The sequence below is a fragment of the Petaurus breviceps genome, unplaced genomic scaffold, assembly GCF_028583685.1.
Source record: "Petaurus breviceps papuanus isolate PSGF00001 unplaced genomic scaffold, PetGlider_PUasm1.0 118, whole genome shotgun sequence".
NCBI classification, from domain to species: domain Eukaryota; kingdom Metazoa; phylum Chordata; class Mammalia; order Diprotodontia; family Petauridae; genus Petaurus; species Petaurus breviceps.
Genome location: NW_027185616.1, coordinates 26,222,111 through 26,242,681, shown reverse-complemented (window position 1 = coordinate 26,242,681; position 20,571 = coordinate 26,222,111). Strand labels below are relative to the sequence as shown.

General features: G+C 36.5%; 1 protein-coding gene and 1 long non-coding RNA gene across 8 annotated transcripts in view; one reads left to right on the top strand and one right to left on the bottom strand.

Annotated features, from left to right (window-relative positions):
* Positions 1-20,571, top strand: part of AUH (AU RNA binding methylglutaconyl-CoA hydratase) — a 218,563-nt gene that overhangs the window by 60,685 nt on the left and 137,307 nt on the right. The window lies entirely within an intron of this gene.
* Positions 7,393-9,551, bottom strand: LOC138160711 (uncharacterized). Its single transcript, XR_011168195.1, has 2 exons — positions 8,552-9,551; positions 7,393-7,853 (listed from the first exon to the last, which is right to left on the bottom strand). It is a non-coding gene; the product is annotated as an uncharacterized lncRNA (long non-coding RNA).

The following is a 20,571-nucleotide window of genomic DNA, read 5'->3' as shown; positions in this document are numbered from 1 at the left end:
TAGTAAATTGCAGAGACAGAATTTGAATCCAGGTCCTTTGACTCTAGACCGATCTTTCTATCTGTTGTTCTACGATGTCCATTTTTAAAGTTAATTTTATTCAGCAAAACTAGTTAATTAACACAGCCACGATCCTCTTTTTGCACATTTTTCCCAGTGCTTATTAGCACAATGCCTGGCATATAATAGGTGTCTTATAAATGGTAACTGATTGATTTATTTATTAATATGAACTGAGATCTTCTGATTTGGATTATTAGTATGCTTTCCTTTGCACTGTAGTGTACCTGGTTAATGGGTCCATTTCACTGTACCTTATCAAAATAGCGTGACAAGGAAGAATGGGAAGAGATAGGCTTTCAGAACCTCCTAAATCACATTCTATTTTGGCTGCCAACAACTTCCGCCATCCCCCACCTTTATAAAGGAGTCTGGGGAGGTATCTTCTGTTATATTTTAAAATTTATTGTTTGTTTTTAATACTCATTTTTAAAAGTTGAGTTCCAAATTCTTCTTCTTATTCCAGCCCCTGCCCCACCAATTGAGAAGGCAAGCAATATATTGGTGATGAATGTGAAGTCATGAAAAACTAGTCATGTTGAAAAAAAAAAGCAACAAAAATCAAGTGAAAAAAGTAGATTTCATTCGACACTCAGATAATATTTTTCATCATGATTCCTTTGGACTTGTCTTATTAAGAATAACTAAGAGTTTCACATTTGATCATCATTATAATATTACTGTTCCTGTGTCCAGTGTTGTTCTGATTTTGCTCACTTAACTTTGTATCAATTAATGTCTCCCCAGTTTTTTTTAAATCAACCTGCTTTTCATTTCTTATAGCTCAGTAGTATTCCATAATGATCACATACCACCACTTGTTCAGCCATTACCCAGTTGATGGGCAATTCCCTCAACTTTCAATTCTTTGCCACCACTAAAAGATCTGTTAAAGGTGGATTTCAGAAAAACCTGGAAAAGCTTATGTGAACTGATGCTGAGTGAAGTGAGCAGAACCAGGAGAACTAACAGCAACATTGTGTGATGACCAGCTATGATGGACTTAACTCTTCTCAGCAGTACAAGGATCTAAGACACTTCTAAAAGACTCGTGATGGAAAATGCCATCCACATCCAGAGAAGGAACTATGGATATTGAATGCAGATCAAAGCATTCTATTTTCTCTTTTTTTTTCCTTTCTTGTGGTTTTTCCGTTTTTTTTTTTCTGATTATTCTTTCACAACGTGACTAATATGGAAATATGTTTAATGCAGTTTCACATGTATAGCCTATATCAGATTGTATGCCATCTTGGGCAGGGGAGAGGGGAGGGATAAATAAAAATTGGAACTCAAAATCTTATAAAAGTCAATGTTGAAAATTAAAAAAAAAATTTAAATAAATAAAAGAAAAGCCAAGTTGCAAATAAACATATATAGTAACAAAAAATATAAGAGCTACTATAAATATAGGTCGTTTTTCTTTGATCTCTTTGGGATATAGACTTAGTATTGATATTGCCAGGTCAAAGGGCATGTGCATTTTTATACCCTGTTGGCCATAGGTCTAAATTGTTCTCCAGAATGGTTGGACTCAGTTCATAATTCCAACAACAATATGCCTATTTATTCGTATCCCTCCAGCTTTTGTCATTTTCCTTTTCTGTCATGTTAGCCAATCTGATAAGTATGAGGAGCTACCTCAAAGTTGTTTTTATTTGTTTTTCTCTAATCCAGAGTGATTTAGAGCATTTTTATATGATTACTGATAGCTTTGGTTTGTTCTTTTGAAAATTGCCTGTTTATATCCTTAGACCATTTATTGATTGGGGAATGGCTCTTATTTTTATAAATTTGGTTTAGTTCCCTATGTATTTGAGAAATGAGGCCTTTATCAGGGAGACTTGCTGTTAAAAAAATCCCCATTTTCATGCTTTCCTTTAAATTTTGGCTGCATTGGTTTTGTTTGTGCAAAGAAGAAAATGGTGAAGCACTCCAATATCTCTGCCAAGAAAACCCCAAAAAGGGGTCACAAAGAGTCAGACATAACTGAAATGATTAAATGACAACAAAAAAAATCAAAATTATCCATTTTACTTCCCATGATTCTTTCTGTCTCTTGTTTGGTCATAAACCCTTCCCTTATCCATAGGTCTGAAAGATAAAATTTTCCATGTTCCCCTAATTATGGTATCACCCTTTGTGTCTAAATCACATACCCATATACCCCATCTTGGTATATGTGTGTGGAATATTGGTCTGTGCCTAGTTTCTGCTAGACTGCTTTCCAGTTTTCTCAGCAATTTTTGTCAAATAATGAATTCTTGCCCCACAAATTGGGAACTCTAGTTTTTTACCAAACCTAGATTAATATAGTCATTTCTTGCTCTATATTATGTACCCAACCTATTCTACTGAGCTATCACTCTGTTTCTTAACAAGTTCCCAACTGTTTTGGTGATTATAGCTTTGTTATAGTTTGAAATCCTGTACTTGCCTTTGTAAAAAGGAAAAATTGCCATCCTTTATTTTTCCTTCCAAGTATCTATTGCTTTTCTCCTTACCAAGAGAAATCCAGGAAGTATACAAATACAATTACAAAACACTTTTCACACAAATAAAGTCAGATCTATATAATTGGGAAAATATCAGTTGCTCATGGGTAGGCCGAACTAATATAATAAAAATGACAGTTCTACCTAAATTAATTCACTTATTCAGTGCCAAACCAGTTGAACTACCAAAAAATTATAGTTAGAAAAAATAACAAAATTCATCTGGAAAAACAAAAGGTCCAGAGTATTAAGAGAATTAATGAAAAGAAATGCAAGAGAAGGTAACCTAGCCATATTAGATCTAAAACTATTATAAAGCAGAAATAATCCAATCTACTTGATACTGGCTAAGAAAAAGAGTGATGAATCAGTGGAATAGATTAGGTACATGAGACATAGTAGTCAATGACTATAGTAATCTTCTGTCTGATAAACCCAAAGACTCCAGTTTCTGTGATAAGAACTCATTACTTACAAAAACTGCTGGGAAAACTGGAAAATAGTATGGCAGAAACTAGACATATATCAACATCTTAAACCATATACCAAATATGGTCAAAATGGGTACATGATTTAGTCATAGTGAAATTATAAGCAAATTAGGAGAGTAAGGAATAGTTTACCTATCAAATCTATGGAGAAGGGAAGAATTTATAAACAAACGAGATAGATACATTAAATTGAAAATCTTTTGCAGAAACAAAGACAAAGCAGCTGAGATTAGAAGGGAAACAGAAAACTAGGAAACAATTTTTACAGACAGTGTCTCTGATAAAGGCTTCCTTTCTAAAATATATAGAGAACTAAGGCAGATTTATAAGAAAATAATTCATTCCGCAATTGATAAATGGTCAAAGGATATGAACTGGCAGTTTTCGAATGAAGAAATTAAAACTATAGTCATATGAAACAATGCTCTAAATCAGTATTGATTAGACAAATGTCAGTCAAAACAACTCTGAGGTACCTCAGCACACTTATCAAATTGACTAATGTGACAAAACAGGAAAATGAGAAGTGTTGGAGAAGATGTGGGAAAATTGGAACACTAATGCATTATTGGTGGAGTTGTGAACTGATCCAGCCATTTTGAAGAGTACTTTGAAATATGCCTGAAAGATTCCAAAACTGTGCAAACTCTTTGATCCAGCAATACCACTTCTAGGTTTGTATCCCAAAGAGATCATACAAATGGGAAAAGGACACATATGTATATAAAAAATATTTATAGTACCTCTTTTTGTCACGTCCAAGAATTAGAAATCAAGGGGATGCCCATCAATTGGGGAATGTCTAAACAAGTTTGTGGTATATGAATGTAATGCAATACTATGGTTCCATAAGAAATGATGAACAGGTAAATGTTAGAGAAACCTGGAAGGACTTGAATGAACTGATGCTGAGTGAAGTGAGCAGAATCAGGAGAACATTGTACACAATAAAAGTAACATTGTGTGATGACCAGCTTTGATAGATTTAACTCTTCTCAGCACAAGGATCTAAAGACAATTCCAAAAGACTCATGATGGAAAATTCTATCCACATCCAGAGAAAGAACTATGGAGTCTGAATGCAGATTGAAGCATACTATTTGCTCTTTTTTTGGTTTCTTCTTTCTTATGTTTTCCCCCTTTCGTGATTCTTTACAACATGATTAATATGGAACTATGCTTACCACAATGATATGTATATAGCCTATCTTAGGTTGCACACTCTCTTGAAAAGGGGGAGAAAATTTAGAACTCAAAATCTTACAGAAGTGAATGTTGAAAACTAAAAACTAATAAAGAAATAAAATTTGAAAAATTAATCTCACAGTAGCAAGGACTCACCATAATTTAGTACAACCTTCTAAATGTGATTTTCCAGTAACTACTGTGTTTCCCCGATAATAAGACCTATCCTGAAAATAAGCCCTCCCCTTACTGTGTAAGATTCCTCTAAAATAAGCCCTCCCCCGAAAATAAGCTCTATTTAGATTGCTACTGTAGTATTACGGTACCCTCTGTATGCACCGTCCCCCACCCCCGGTGAAACGCACGCCGTGCTCCGAGCTGCATCCAATCAGAGCTGCAGCAGTGAGCGCATCATCCTGTTCTTCCCCAGTGATTTGCTTATTGAATAAAGGTACATTTTTTTGTTCACATTTACCTGTTTATTAAAATTCCTGTCAATGTTCATTAAAATAAGCCCTCCCCTGAAAATAAGCCCTCTGGTGTTTTTCTGTCCAAAAAAATAATAAGACAGTGTCTTATTATTGGGGAAACACAGTAGTGCATGTGGTAAAAAATGACTCAAACCTTATGGAGCTAACCTCATTAACAGCAAAGCCAGAAGAACCTCAAATTAGGAAACCACTACTAATCTGAAATTTTAGAGAATTTTGGTTTTTACATACTACTTGTCGTTTCAGTCTTTATGTGAACCTTGTATCTAGCATAGACAATGCCATAAACAGACTGGAGGAAAAATTTTAAATAGTATCTCTGAGATCCTGACTTGTAAAATGAATCATTCTGTCTCTTAATATTATCAGACAGAGGCTTCAAAACAGGAAAAAACAAAACAAAAACAAAAACCCATTGATATAAAGCTTTCTTTGTTGAGGATTCTTGGAAGATGGTTGAATAGGTTAGAAAACTTTTGGCTCTCTAAATTAATTTTGCCCACAAAAAAAGACAGAGCATCCCACCTCAGAGTGAATGTAGAGCAGCAGAAATAAACAAAAGTTAGGGTAAAGCAGTTTTCCTCTTGAGAAAACTTGATAACACCCCAAGAAAGACTTGATCTCCAGGGGCAGAGGTTGGGCCTCAATAAAATGCAAACACCTCCAAGCGGACTCTGTGGAATCAACACACAAGTCAGAGGAAGCTGGGTTGGGAGACAGCTTTAGCCTCTGGAATTTTCACTTCATGGAGAGTATGGATATTGGAAGATTGAGTAGGAGAAGGTTCAAGGACCTTTCACTGTCAAGGGATGCCAGGTACAACTGTGCTGCTCTGACTGGACTGTGGCTAAAGGGGAGAAGGAGCTACCATATGACTAGTGAGTGTAGTTGCAGAGAGGCAGGGGCCCTGCTGACTGTGAAATCTTGCAGGAGAGCAGAGACTGGTTTCACTTCCAGGGCAGAGAGGACAGCTGTAATTTGCAGCCACCCAAGGCACCTCAGGAAGCAAGTGCATTTGTAGGGCAGTATGGCTGAGGGCCCTAGCTGTGGCTTAGGGGTGGAGAGGAGTGTCCAAGGTTGGGCCTCAAGTACAGAGCTCAGAGAATAACAGCAATAAAGACTGGAGGCTTGGGATATAATTCCCTACTCCTCAGGACTTTGTTTATAATAATAGCTATTAAAAAACAAAATTAAAATTAAAATGAGTAAGCAGAAGGAGAAAGAACCCAACGTAGATAGCTGCTGTGGGGACAGAGAAGATCTGGGTTCAGATTCACAGGAAGATAATGGAATAAAAAAAAAGTACCACTCCCCCCCCTTTTTAAAAATCTTAATATAAAATGGTTTCTTAATTTTTTTGAAAACTAAACAATTCCTGAGTACCTTCAATAAAAAAAAAGAACTGAAATGCTACTGCAATAGTCAACTACTACAGTTTCAGCAGGTACAAGAGGCAAACAATCGGAGAAATCCGACTTTTTGCACTAAGTTAAAATGTGGAACAAGGACTTTTTTTAGCCACCCTTTTTCAGTGAGAAATGTCAAATGGTTCCAAGTTCAAAAAGAATTCAAAAATCAAATGAGAGAGATTGAAGAAAATTTTTTTTAAGTGAGAGCAATCCAAGAACATCAAGAAAATTATGAAAAGAGAGTCAAGCAACTGGACATAGAGAAACTCAAGGAAGACAGTAATTCCTTGAAAACTATAATTGGGCAAAGAGAATCTAATGATATCATAAGAAACAAAGAAATAATGAAACAAAATCAAAAGAATGAAAAAATAAAAGAGAATGTGGAACATTTCATCAGAAAAATCAATTGATCTAGAGAACAGTCGAGGAGATAATTTAATAATTGTTGGACTCCCTGAAAAATGATAAAAAAATTTTGATACATTACAAAAAATTGTCAGGGAAAATTTCCTTGAAGTTCTAGAACAAGAAGGCAAAGCAGAAATAGAAAAATAATCCACTGATACCACCTGAAAGAGATCCCAAGAGGAAAACTTACAGGAATATATCCCAGGTAAAGGAGAAAATATTGCAAGCAACAAGAAAAAGACAATTTAAATATTGTGGAGCTACATTAAGAATTACACAAGACTTAGTAGCTACCATGTTGAAGGACTGTAGGTTTTGGAATACTATATTTTGTAGAACAAAAGAGCTGGGGTTATGTCTAAGGGTAGTTTACCCAACAAAGTTTAATAGAATCCTGAATGAAAACAGAAGTATGTTTAATGAAGTGAAAGACTTTTAGGTATGTGACAAATACAGCAGAACTTGATGGAAAATTTGACTCATAAAATCCAGGAAAAAAAATATATAATAATATAAATAATGAAGATCAATTATAAGGGACTCAATATGGTCAAATTGTTCACTTATATGTGAAAAAGTTATCAATACTCTTATGACTGTCCTCATTATTTGGGTAGTTTGAAAGAAAGACTTTATTTAATTAAAAATAATTAAACTGTGTAGGGAGAAGTAAGAAGGAGTAATACCCAAATGAAGCATGAAAGGAAGAATTTATAGAGAAGAAGCAAGTTGTGGGGAAGGCGGGTAGTACTGGAATCTTCTCTCATCAGAAATGTGTTAAAGAGGGAAAATCAAATCTAGAAGGGTAATAAAAATCTTATATATTTAGAAAGAATAAGTTGAGGGGATAAGGTGGGAAAAGAGGATAAGAGAGGGATTCTTGGAGGGGTGGGTAGGTGAAGGAATAGGAAGACAAGGGAGAAGTAAATTAGACTTGTGAGGAGGGACATGGTAGATAGGATGAGAAGTATAGTGAGGAAAAATAGGAAGGAGGAAAATAGATAATGAGTAATTGTAACTCAGAATGTAAATGGCATGAATTTGCCCCCCAAACCAGAAATAGATAGCCAATAAAAATCTGAATTCTACAATATGTTGTTTTCAGGAAACACAATAAAAATGAGAGATGTACACTAAGATAAAATAAAAGGCTGGAGTAGAATTTACTATGTAAATTTACAGTAGGGGTAGTAATCATGATTTCAGAAAAAGTTAAAGCTAAAATATATTTAATTGAAGGAGAAAAACAGAGAAGCTATACTGTGTGTCACAAGTATTTTTCAAAATTGTTTTAGACCATTTATAAAATAACTAGACAGGGGGTGGCTAGGTGGCGCAGTGAATAGAGCAACGGCCCTGGAGTCAGGAGAACTTGAGTTCAAATCCAGCCTCAGATGCTTAACACTTACTAGTCTTGTAATCTTGGGCAAGTCACTTAACCCCAATTGCCCTACCTTACCCCCTCTAAAAAGCAAAAAAAAAAAAAACAAAAAATAGCTAGACAGTATAAAATACCTGACAGTATACCTACCAAAATAGATACAGGAACTATATGAACATAAACATAAAATACTTTTTAATACAAATAAACTCGGATTTAAAATTTTACAGTAATTTCTACTGTTCGTGGGTAGGAAAAGTCAATATACCAAAAAATGACAGTTTTACCTTACTATACTATTTATTCAATGCCATCCCAGTTAAATTACTAAAAAATAATTATTTTGCAGAGTTAGAAAAAATAACAAAGTTCATTTGGAAGAATAAAAGGTCAGGAATAAGAAGCTAGGAAAAAAAAGATGTAAAGAAAGGAGATTTAGCACTATCAGACCTTAAAGTATATTATAAGGTGAGATGATTTATTTTCTTTTGCTTTTTTTTTTAGAGGGCAGTTGGGATTAAGCAACTTGCCCAAGGTCACATGGCTAGTTTTTGTGTTAAGTGTCTGAGGCCAGATTTGAACTAAGGTCCTCCTGACTCCAGGGCCGGTGCTCTATTCACTGCACCACCTAGCTACCCTTGAGGTGAGATGATTTATGAAGTATAAAATAAATAATTTTGTTTATTTTAAATTAACAATTTCTTGTATAAATAAACCAATGTAATAAAGAAGAGGAGGAATGCAGAAAATTGGGAAAAAAACATCTTTGACAATCTCTCAGATAGGATGTGATTGTGTATGTATGTATTTATATTTTTATGTATGTGTAGCCAGCAATTCTTCATCACCCTTTACTTCATGGTTATCTGTAGTAAAGTAGTTATCAGCTTTTCATATGGATCCTGACTTAAAGCTGTCCATGGACTAGTTGCCTAAGTTACCCACTAAAATCTCCCTCTTCCTGGGAGCTTTTACTAGTAGCTCTATTAGAGTGATAATACCAAATATTTGCCCTATTAGACGCCCCTCCTGAAGTGCTTCCTACTTCCACAGGACTAGCTAGGTAAGGACTTTCCCTCATCTCCATCCATGGGCATAGGATGCTACCAGATGGGCTAAGGGATCTCGTTTATTCCATGTAAACTCACAATCACCATAGTTATGCAAAGATAATTTTATCTCTCCCATGTCCTCAGAAACAGAGCAGCTCCCAACAATTTTCTTCCATATCCCTAAAGCCCTTTATGAAAAGAAGTTTTTTCTAATCATTGATGAGGAAAAGAGACTTGCTGGTTGAGGGTGACCAGTCATTTCCCCAGGATGTGCAAAACCCCTTAGGGATTAGTGATATTGAGGCCCAGGTGATTGTGTAAGGGCTTACAGTTTTAAGCAATCTATTGCTCATGGTCATAGAACCTTAGAGACTTGAGCCAAAAAAACCCAATCATTGAATTTGAGGGCCCTGGGGTCATGTTGGTTTGCTAAGTATGAAAACCCAGCAGACCTAATCTTAGACTCTTCAGTAAAGTGGGTCTCCTGATCAGAGGCAGTACTGCAGTGGAACGCCTAAAGAAGCGGAAGACCTTTTTCCTTCCTGCTCACCTAGGTAGAGGTCTTCTCTTGCATCACCCCGTTCATAATTCAGGCAAATCTGAATGAAGGGTGATGGTATGACCTTCCATCATCTTACTTAATAATAGCAGCTAGGGCCCACTTGTAGGGGAGTAACTGCTTTTTGAAATCAGTATAGTGAGCTGCTTTGGGAAGGTTTCAGCTCTAGAAATCTCACAATCCTTTGCTCTGGGCACCCTTAGTTATCTACCAAAGACGAATACTACCTGATCTTTGTGGACCTCTAAAAGTATGAACCCAGGAGGAGAGACTGATGGATGTGTTTCAGGTCTTCTAGGGCTGTTCTGGACCTCACTTGAAAGAGGCACATTTATAGATGTCTTGGTAAATAGGGGCCCATTAGGATATCCAAGTGAGGAATGTAGGTTCTCTAAAATATGAAAAATCCAATAAGTCCTTTGGTTTGATTTCTAAGTTGTGGGGAAGTCAGTATCAGACCCTTATCATGAATTGTGTTTTGGATTCATCTGGATTCTTCGTGTCCGATGTATTCCCTAAAACTACTGAGTAGGCTACACCCTGGATTAATTAATTCTTAATTAAGGGGTTACTTTCCCATCCTTTGTTCCTCATATGGGTCACCATTCAGTTCAGGACCTTACCCACTCTGGCCTCATCTGGTATAGTTAACATTATGTCACATATGTGGTGGTATATCTCACTGCCTTCAGAAAGAGAAGCTTCTTTCATCCTCTACTCACTAGAATATAGCAGAATGATGAGTTCAAGTAGCCCAGGGGAAGAGGACTCCAGAAGTGAAAGGAATACTGCTCTTGAGTAGTCACAGCCAAAGGAATAAGGGGACAAAAGTATTGACAAGGTCAGTAATCCCATATAATTTACCCGGGCCTTGATAATCTGGTCAATCAAGCAAGCCAGTAGGTGTCTACTGTGTGTTAGGCAATGTGCTAAAGCACTATACAAATATTATTTTGTTTGATTTTCACAATAATTCCTGGAGATAGGTGTAGCAGCAAGCACCCCAAGCGTCCTCAGGGTTTGCTGCCAACACAGGTTCTTGGATCTGCTTTGTTAAAGGAAAGCAACTCAAAATGGGTTAACAAGCTTACTTTAATCAGTCAAACATGTATTGTTTACCTAGTTTAGGGGAAAGAGGTCAGCACCCCGAACTTCAGAATATACAGACAGAATTATCAAGACAGAAACAGATCAAGTAGACAGATTTCCATACTGTCCAACCATTACATCCATACCCAATCAACATCTGGGTTTCAACATCTGGGTTTTTCAAAGCCGGGGGGGCTCTGGACAACGGCTTCCCAGAATCCATATCAAATCACAGAACACTTCTCAAAGTGAGCCCCAAAACAAAGGTACACATCAGGGCTTATATAGCTTTCTCCTGGCTCAGAGAATGTAACAACCTTATTGACTCACTGGCCAATCAAGAAGTATCTACTGAAAAACAAGCCTCCCACCCCAGGCTCCAGGTGCACTTTAGCCTAGGGGCAGGGCAGATCTTACAAATTTACATTCCCATTACAGTAGGTAGTGTTAATACCCTGTAAAGCCAAGCACCAGCAGCTCTCCTCAGGGCTGCTGCTGTGAATGACTTTTAGGTCCTGTTCACATAGTATAGTGAACTCTCTATTTTCAGCAATAAACTAAAGCAAAACATTCAGAGAAACCAAAGTACAGCATTCACAGTAACATAACTACTCATTACTAAAGTGGCCACATATTTTTAAACAAAAGATATCATTCAGTAAGTCACAGTCTGAATCAATCAATCAATATAAAGTATCCGTCTAAAATCTTCTTTCATCTTGATTGGAGTCTGGCTTCCAATCATCCTTCATTCAGTCCTCTCTAAGGAGCAGTTATCCTTAAGGGGTACAAAATACAGAGTGCAAAGATCTCCCACCCCTAGGTCACAGTAAATAAGGATCTTGTCTGTCAGCACTAAGTTCCCAAGGAAAGGTCCTTTCATCTTGACTCGAGGCTGGCTCCTGGGCTCCATGGTTCCTCTTCCGTGCTCCCAGTTCTTGCCTGAATTCACCCAAATGTCACCTAGATTCACAGGTAGGCAGCTCCCAGCTTCTGGTCCAGCTCCTGGTCCAGCTCCACACATCAAGCTTTGCAGAGCCACAACAACACACATACACTTTCTGGCACCATCATCAAGTCACTTTCTGACTGTGCAATTAACACAGACCCACAAACAGGGCCTCTGTCTGAGAAATCAACAGAAATCATCAGTAAAGTCTCAGGACCTCCAAAAACATCAGTAAGACCCTCCTTCAGGACATCTGTGAACAGACAAGACAGTCCTCTTTCAGGGCTTCTGTAACAGCAGCAACGTCCTCTATCAGCAGACAGGTCTGACAAAGTGCCAACACCAGTCATTCTTCCCAGTTCCGCTGGGTCCCAGCTTGTGCTGCTACTTTTATATGGAAAGTTCCTCCTGCTGTGGGCTTCCTAGGTTCTGTTTCTAACAAAGACAGGTGAGGCTCAAAGACACTTGAAGAACTGAAACAAGGAGTTAAGTACTTAAACAAGGAGCTGAGTACTCCTTTTCCTGCCATTACATACCTCCATTTTATGGATGAGGAAACTGAGGCAAATGGAGGTTAATTGACTTGCCCAGGATTGCACAGCTAGTAAGTGAGCCTGGATTTGAACTCGGGTTTTTTGACTTCAGGACCAGTGCTTTAAACACTGTGCTACTGTTACTGCCTCTATGAGTCAGTAAACGTTTATATCTCAGGCACTGTGCTAAGTGTTGGGGATACAAAAAGAGGAAAAAAACAGTCCTTGCCCTCAAGAAGCTTATAATCTAATGGGGAAGACAACATGGAAACATATGCAGAGTAAGCAGCATACAGGATAAATTGGAAATTATTAATAGAAAAAAGGCACTTGAATTAAGAGCATTTGTGGAAGACTTACAGTAAAAAAAAAAGGGATTTTAGCTGAGACTTAAAGGAATCTGAGGAGGTCTGAAGGCAGAGTAGAGAATGGAGAACATTCCAGGCATAGGTGATAGATGGAGAAAATGCCCAGAGTTCAGAGATAGTGTTATCTTGTTTGTGGAACAGCCAAGGTGTCAGTGTTACTGTATTGAATAGTCTGTGTTGGGGAGGACTCTGTAAAGTAGACTGGAAATCTAGGAAAGGGCTAGGTGATGCAGGACTTTGAATGCCAAGCACAGCATTTTATATTCTTTTCTGAAGGCAATAGGGAGCCATTGGAGTTTATTGACATGTTCTTTAGGAAAATTTCTTTAGTGTCTGGGATGGATTGAAGCAGGAAGAGACTTGAGTCAGGTCTACCTAACAGGCTGTTGCAGTAATCCAGGTGTGAAATGATCAGGGCCTGCACTAAAGTGGTAGTAGTATCAGATGAGAGAAGAGGCATGTTCAAGATATGTTACAAAGATGAAGTCTACTGCCCTTGGCAACAGATTGGATATGGGGGAGTAAGAGGTAGTAATGGACATGACAGTTACTTCAGCTCTCTGTTGTCCTCTGTAAGCCACAAGACACAATGTGTCTTTTTAAATTGTAAACTTTTTGTAAACTTTTTAAACTTTTTACTGTGGGAGAAATTGGTATAAGTAAAGTAGTGCACCCTCTTTCATCTACATCAGTAGAGATGAGATTGAGGGTGATAACACTTCTTCCCACTGGGTCACTTGGAGTAGAGCTTCTGAAACACAGGGCTGATAAGAAAGCAATTCATTAGCAGCCTAAAGGGATGCCAGTGAAACTGTATTGTGATATCCAAAAAGGGGCAAAGGGCCCTTCAGCCCCTTCTAAGTTTAAGACATCCTCCTAACGCTCAATACCACTTGGCAGTCCTGGGTCACTTAAATCTCTGTCCTTAGATTTAAGGGACTTTTTTGATGACTTATGGCCAAGGTGAAGTTTCTTTTCCCCCTGAAGCTCAGATCATCCTAACCTATAGACCTCCAGGGAATCAGAAGCCATATGCCCAAATTGTGGTGATTTAGAAGGAGAGGGAAGCCAAGTATATAGGGGCTGCTGGACACCAGCAGCCATGTTATTATCATTATTACCATGGGACCACAAACACGTATATGGAGAAACTCTGATTTCCACAGGGGGCTTTAGGGGACAAACCATTGAGGTTACAAATCATTGTTCCGGTGGGAGAGGGTAGAAAATCTCCTGTGTGGGTCATAGTTGAGGTGACTGGTGAATAGAGGGGAGAGTATTATGGTAATGGACATGATGTGAGCTCTTGGAAATTAGTACCGGCATGGACCTTTCTGGGTTTATGTCAGTCATTGTGGATAGGACCAAATAGAAGCCTGTGTACCATTCTCTGTAATTCATATCAGACAGTATTGTGTTTTTGGAGTGGGAAGGGGATGAAATATTTTTCTCTAGTGATGGAAATGAAGGAGGCTAGACAACTTTGCTGTGCCAGTTCCCCATACAACAACCTGTTGTGACCAGTTAAACAGGTAGATGGTTGTCCTTGTCTGGATTCTTTAATTGATTTAGCTGACTTTGGAGAAGTAAGTTCTTAGAGAACTCCCCAAGTCCATGAAATTCTGTTGTAGAGGAATCCCACCTGTTGGTTGTATTAGGTCAAGGCCTGAGGAACCATTTTTTTTTTTTCCGGTGACACATCAGCTTGTTTGGATTTGTAACCTTGGTGATAAAAGCTGGCACGCCTCCTGCCCCCTCAGCAGAGGAATTCAGACTCTGGACTGCACTAATAGGGTAGAGGCAGTCTTACTGCTAGTAAGACTTCTAAAATGTCGTCATTGTTTCCTTTTATTCCCTTATCTTTTGGCTCTGATTTTAGTCAGAAGCAGAGTTTATTTCCATGTGAAGGCCCATGGATCCTGTTGTTCTCCAGTCCTCTCAGGAGAACTCTTGTCACTTTTGTGGTCACCAGCATCCACCATGGTTCTTAAAATCCTGAATGTTTCTTAGAACCTTAAGAGCTCTTTCAGTTTACTTTCAGTCTTATACTTGCAGTTCTGCTTCTGCAGGATGGTGAGCAGTGACCAGGGCACACTTGGCATGATGCTCTTTATTTTCTTCCTTGTTAGGCACCTCGAGGCAACCACTTAGCCAGTTGCTATGTGTCAATGGGAGCTTCTTCCATTGAAATGACTCCACATGACCAGAAGGGCTCCAGCTACCTTCAGGTGCTACCATGAAGTATCTAGCCATCTGTTTACCAAAAGTTCTGCATTTGCAGTGTCCTTCCCCCAAGTCATGTATAATATGAGCCACAAAGCTATCTAATCCCAATGACTATGTCAGTTATTAAGGGTAAGGTCTGATGCTGGCACTATTTAAGTTTGATGTTGGGAATAAATGAAACATTCGTGAGTTATAAGAAAAGGGATTTGCTTAGCTCTAACATAGAAAGAGTATCAGTAAAGATACAGTAGCTTTAGTAGACCCTTATCTCCATTTGGAAACATTAGAAATTTACATATTCTTTATTTATTTACTTCACTCCTCCCCCATTATATTTGAATTGATTTTAAGCTTAAATACCAACTAAGAACAAAAAAGCATTGCCGTGTACATAGCAGAACATAAGAAAGGATTCAGTATGAAGTAATAAATTTCTGTTTCAAGAAAACCTATATAATAAATACTATACATTATTTTCAAAGCTGTCCATCTTTTCTTTGCTTCCTTGTATTTCTTTTGTCCTCTGCTGTGCACTTTTTATTTTGTTTTTTTCCTTTACTCCCTGTCTTCTCCTCTAAGAAGGCTGTAATTAAGAATTAAGAATACACACCTTTGTGTGTATGTGTATACACACACATATGCATATATACTCAAACACATATATGTAAAACCACATTATGCTTATTTCCATTTATTAGTTGTTTCTCTGTAGGTAGATAGCATGTTCTTTATATGTCCAAACCTTTCCATATTTTTCTAAATCCACCAGTTCATTATTTTCTATACCACAACAATATTCTGACCTAGCCATATTCTATCTGAGATAGATTGTCTATGAGAGTTTCCCTAGTTTTTCTGCAGTTCCTCTATTCTTGGCTACATAAGTTTTATTTATACAGGAAAATTTCAATTTAAAATAATCAAAATTATCCATTTTACTTATCCATTCAGCACTGCTCTCAGCTTGTAATATGGTTTAAGGTCTGATACTACTAAATCTAGTTCCTTTACATCTTTCTCCCCTGGTTTCCTTGAAATTTATGAACCTCTGCTCTTCCAAATGTACTGTTGTTACTTTTTCTGACTCAGTAAGTATATAAGTATTTGTATAGTTTCTATGTCTATTTTGGTAGGTATACTCATATTTTTTCTATTGTCTAGTTATTTTATATGGTCCCAAACTATTGATTAATATTGCTGACATATAGTATAGTTCCCCTGTTTTTCTCAGTTGATTAAATCTTTTATTTTAGCTTTTTAAAATCACATCGTACTTGGCTCTACCCCACTCTTCCTTTAGAACTACCCAATTACTAATGACAGTCTTAGACATAGGGTTTACATTTCCATGTATAAAAAGTAAACAGTTTATCCTTATTGAGTCCCTTGTAATTAGTATTTGATGTTTACCTTATATTTCTCTTGGATCTTGACAGAGATATGACTGTGGATATAACTTTTGTTCAATAATCTGTTGAGCATCAACAAGTGAGGCATAAACAGGGATATACGTGTTTATCCGAGGTGTTTCCCAGCGTTATGGGAGATTTTTAATGCTTAGTACTAATAAAAGGATTTCCTGTTGATAATGAGTCCATTTTGGAAAAACAAATTGATGTTTAAAAGTATGGACTTTGGTTTATGGAGTGTCCATTAAGTTGTCTGTCGGGATATTTTTTTTTTTTTTGTCCCTGAGATAGACCTTGCATATGGACTATGGAACTGGGCCCTTAAGTGAATGAGAATTCAGCAAAATTGATTTTATTTTTTTGAAATGTTTAAATCCTTCACTAATGCTAAGTGCCTCCACTGCTGTAAACTGAGATTTTTAGTGCTGACCTAGAAATTGCATATGATTGTGAATCATGGGCACCAAAATTTCAGGAGAAAAGGTCAATAGTGTGTGTGAGAAGGCTGTATTATATTACCAACAATTTTGTATCTCTTATAAAGAATCATATTAAGGATGTAGATGTATGGAGAAGGTCAGCATGTCATGTCATAAAGATTCCAAGTGTACTAACACAAGCTATTACTACCAAAATATTAGAAAATTCAAAGGAAAATGTTTTTAATGTCTCAGATATAGGCACAAATTATGATTGTAGGAGTGAAATCAGGTGTGGAATGGTTTCAGTCTGCACTGTATTAGCTTTTTGAGTATAATGAACATTAAATGTCAAAATTTGAAAATAGCAACATAAGATATTTTTCCCTATCAAAAATCTGGAGTTTCAAATACAGTAACATTATTAGATTGGCAACAAGTTTTATTCCATGTTTATATTTAAGTTCATTAACTATGTTTATAAGATTCTTAGAGTATGGTTTTGGAAATGATTATACTAAAGTGCTCATAATTTTTAGGAATGATCTAGAAAATGGAGCATATATCACATAATTAGAGCTATTAGATATTAGAGACATTTGTCTGGAAGACAGTGCCCTTCCTCTGGTTAATGATGTCTTATGAGTTTTGGAATTTGTAAACAGTATAGTAGGAATTGAGAAGTTGGAAGTATTAGAAAATGCAGTTTGAAAAAACAAAGTTTTCTAGGATTAGGAATATTTTGAAGTAAATAAAATGTGAAGTAGGTTATATATTCTGTGTTTAAATGATGAATTTGTTGATTTGTAGAAATCTAACCTCTATTACTGTAGCTTATTCAAATGGCACTTCCCACTCTTATTGTAAATTATATTTTTTTCTAATTACAGTTTTCAACATTCATTTTTTCTACTTATTTTAATATTTTATTTTCCCCCAGTTACGTGTAAAAATGATTTTTAAACATTTGTTTTGGAAAATTTGAGTTCCAGTTTTTCTCCTGTCCTTCCTAACTCTCCCCTTACCCCTGCCCACCCCCATTGAGAAGGCAAGAAAGTCCATTTTGGTAATGCATGTGTAGAAAGTGAAACATTTCCATATTAGTCATGTTGTAAAAGTAAACATAGGTTAAAAAAAAAGCCCTAAAGAAAAATAGAGTAAGAAAAAAAGTATGTCTGAATCTTTATGCAGACACCACCAGTTCTTTCTCTGGGGATGGATAACATTTTTCAAAAGTCTTTCAGAGGTGTATTATTATACTGCTGAGAAAAAGCTGATCTTCTTACAATATTGCTTTTACTTTGTACACAGTACATTTCATTTGTAAGTCTTGTAAGTTTTTCCAGGTTATTTGAAAACTGTTTCCCAACAGAGGCTTACTTACTTACTAAGTGCTAAGTATCTGCTACCTTTGCTAACACAAAGGGATCTTCAAATTCAAATTACATAACCATTACATAGCACAATAATAGTCCATCATAATCACATGCCACAATTTATTCAGCCATTTGCCAGTTGATGGGCTTCCCCTCAATTTCCAATTCTTTGCCACCAGAATAGAATCTGTTATAAATATTTTTGTCTATATAGGTCCTTTTCTTTTAAAAAAAAAAAATCTATTTTGGGATATAGATCTAGTAGTGGCATTGTGGTATTGCTAAACCAAAGAGTATGCATGGTTTTATAGCCCTTTGGGCATAGTTCCAAATTGCTCTTCAGAATGCTTGGATCACTTCACAACTCTACCAACACTGCATTAATATCTCATTTCCCCCACATTCCTTACAACATTTGTCATTTTCCTTTTCTGTCCTGCTAGCCATTCTAATAGGTATGAGGGAGTACCTCAGAATTGTTTTAATTTGCATTTCTCCAGTGAGTAGTGATTTATAGCATTTTTTTTCTCATGGGTATACATAGCTTTGATTACTTCATCTGAAAACTGTTCATGTCTTCATCATTTATCAATTGAAGAATGACTCATAAATTTGACTCAGTTCTATATATGTTTGAGAAATGAGGCCTTTATCAGAGAAACTTTTCAAATTTTTTCCCCACAGTTCCTATTTCTAACTGTATTTCCCTCCATCCTATTCTTCCCCCCATTTACTCTATTCTCTCTCTTTTCATCCTGTCTCTCCCCAAAAGTGTTTTGCTTTTGACTTCTCCCTCCCCCAATCTGCCCTCCCTTCTGTGTTCCCCCCGTCCCAATTTCTCTTATCCCTTTCCCATCCTACTTTCTTATAGGGTAAAACAGATTTCCAGTCCCAGTTGAGTGTGTATGTTGTTTTCTCTTTAAGCCAATTCTGATGAGAGTAAGGTTCACTTGTTCTCCCTCACCCCCTTCTTCCTCTTCACTGTGAAAGGTTTTTCTTGCCCTTTTTATGTCAGATAATTTACCCCATTCTATCTCTCCTTTTCCCTTCCTCCCAACACATTCCTCTCTCACCCCTTAAATTTACTGTTTTAGATCTCATTCTTTCATATTCAACTCACACTTGTGCCCTCTGTCTACTTATACTCCTTTTAACTGCCCTAATAATGAGAAAGTTCTTCTGAGTTACAAGTATCATCTTCTCATATAGAAATGTAAACAGTTTAAACATATTTAAGTCTCTTATGATTTCTCTTTCCTGTTTACCTTTTTATCCTTCTCTTCAGTGTTGTATTTGAAAGTTAAATTTTCTATTCAGCTCTGGTCTTTTCACAAAGAATGCTTGAAAGTCCTCTCTTTCATTGAATATCCATTTTTTCCCTGAAGGAACATACTCAGTTTTGCTGGGTAGATGATTCTTGGTTGTAATCCTACCTCCTTTGCCCTCTGGAATATCATATTCTAAGCACTCTAAACCTCTAATGTAGAAGCTGCTAAATCTTATACTATCCTGGCTGTGGCTTGAATAGCCTTTCCTTTTTCACCCCTCAGACAAAATAATTATTACTTTATAATTTTATTCATCCTTTATTTACTGGTCTAGAGGATCTTCCTCTTTTACAGGACTTGTCCATTCATTCACATTTAAGATAACTCATCCTTACCTTGTTCACAGAGTAAATGTGGGCAATTGGTGTGGCTGCAGTTCAAGAAAGCTGGTTGAAACTTTTCTTTAATAGCCCACCATTATTATTGTTCTTACATTGGAAAACTAAAGGAAAATCAAAGCAACATACAGGATCTTTTTCTTTTGTTAATATATAAGTTGATTTTATTCAAAAGACTAAGTTCTGTAAATAGATATAAGTTCCTGTTATGGTGTGTGTGTGTGTTGTGTTTGTGTGTATACATATATATTTTTAGAATTTAGGTTTACTGTGATGTTAAAATGATATCAGAGTAGTCACAAAGGATTGGTTGAAAAATTTTTGTGACCAGATACTACCAAAACTTCTGAGAATCAAATGTCTTTGATATGTTCATGATAAATGATAAATTTAATTGTAAATGAACTTTGCTCCTATAGAATTTAAGGTAGTAGAATTCTGTACTAGTAATTTCTTCCCCTTTCAAAGAAGTGGATTTGCCACTCCACAGCAGAGACTATACCTTGTTGTAGGGTGTCTACTATCTCCCACACAAAAATTTGATACATTAATTCCTGATAAGTGCCTTTCTGAAAGTAAATGAAAAAAATTTAGCTGGGAATATAAGATAAATTATTACCTAAACTTAGAAGTATCAAACTGTCTTTACTGTGATGTACCTTCACAACCACTTCATTCTTTATTAGTTATAGAAATGTATTTTTAAGAAGGTATTTGATGTGTGCTTGCTGGCATACAAAAAATGTTTATAATGATTGAGGTACTTATGGTTACCATTGATGATTTAACTGTTCTTTGTGATTCTATCATTTCATGTTATAAGGTAATGGTTATATTTATGGTTGCTGGTACTGACAGTCTAAATCAGATAAGACTATTTTGCTAATTAAAAATTGAGAAGGAAGAAGGTTAAGGGAGGTAGAGGTCAGAAGCAAAATAGACTTTTAAGGAGGGGAAGGGCAAGAAAAAAAGGACCAACAAAAGAAAACAAAATAGAAATAC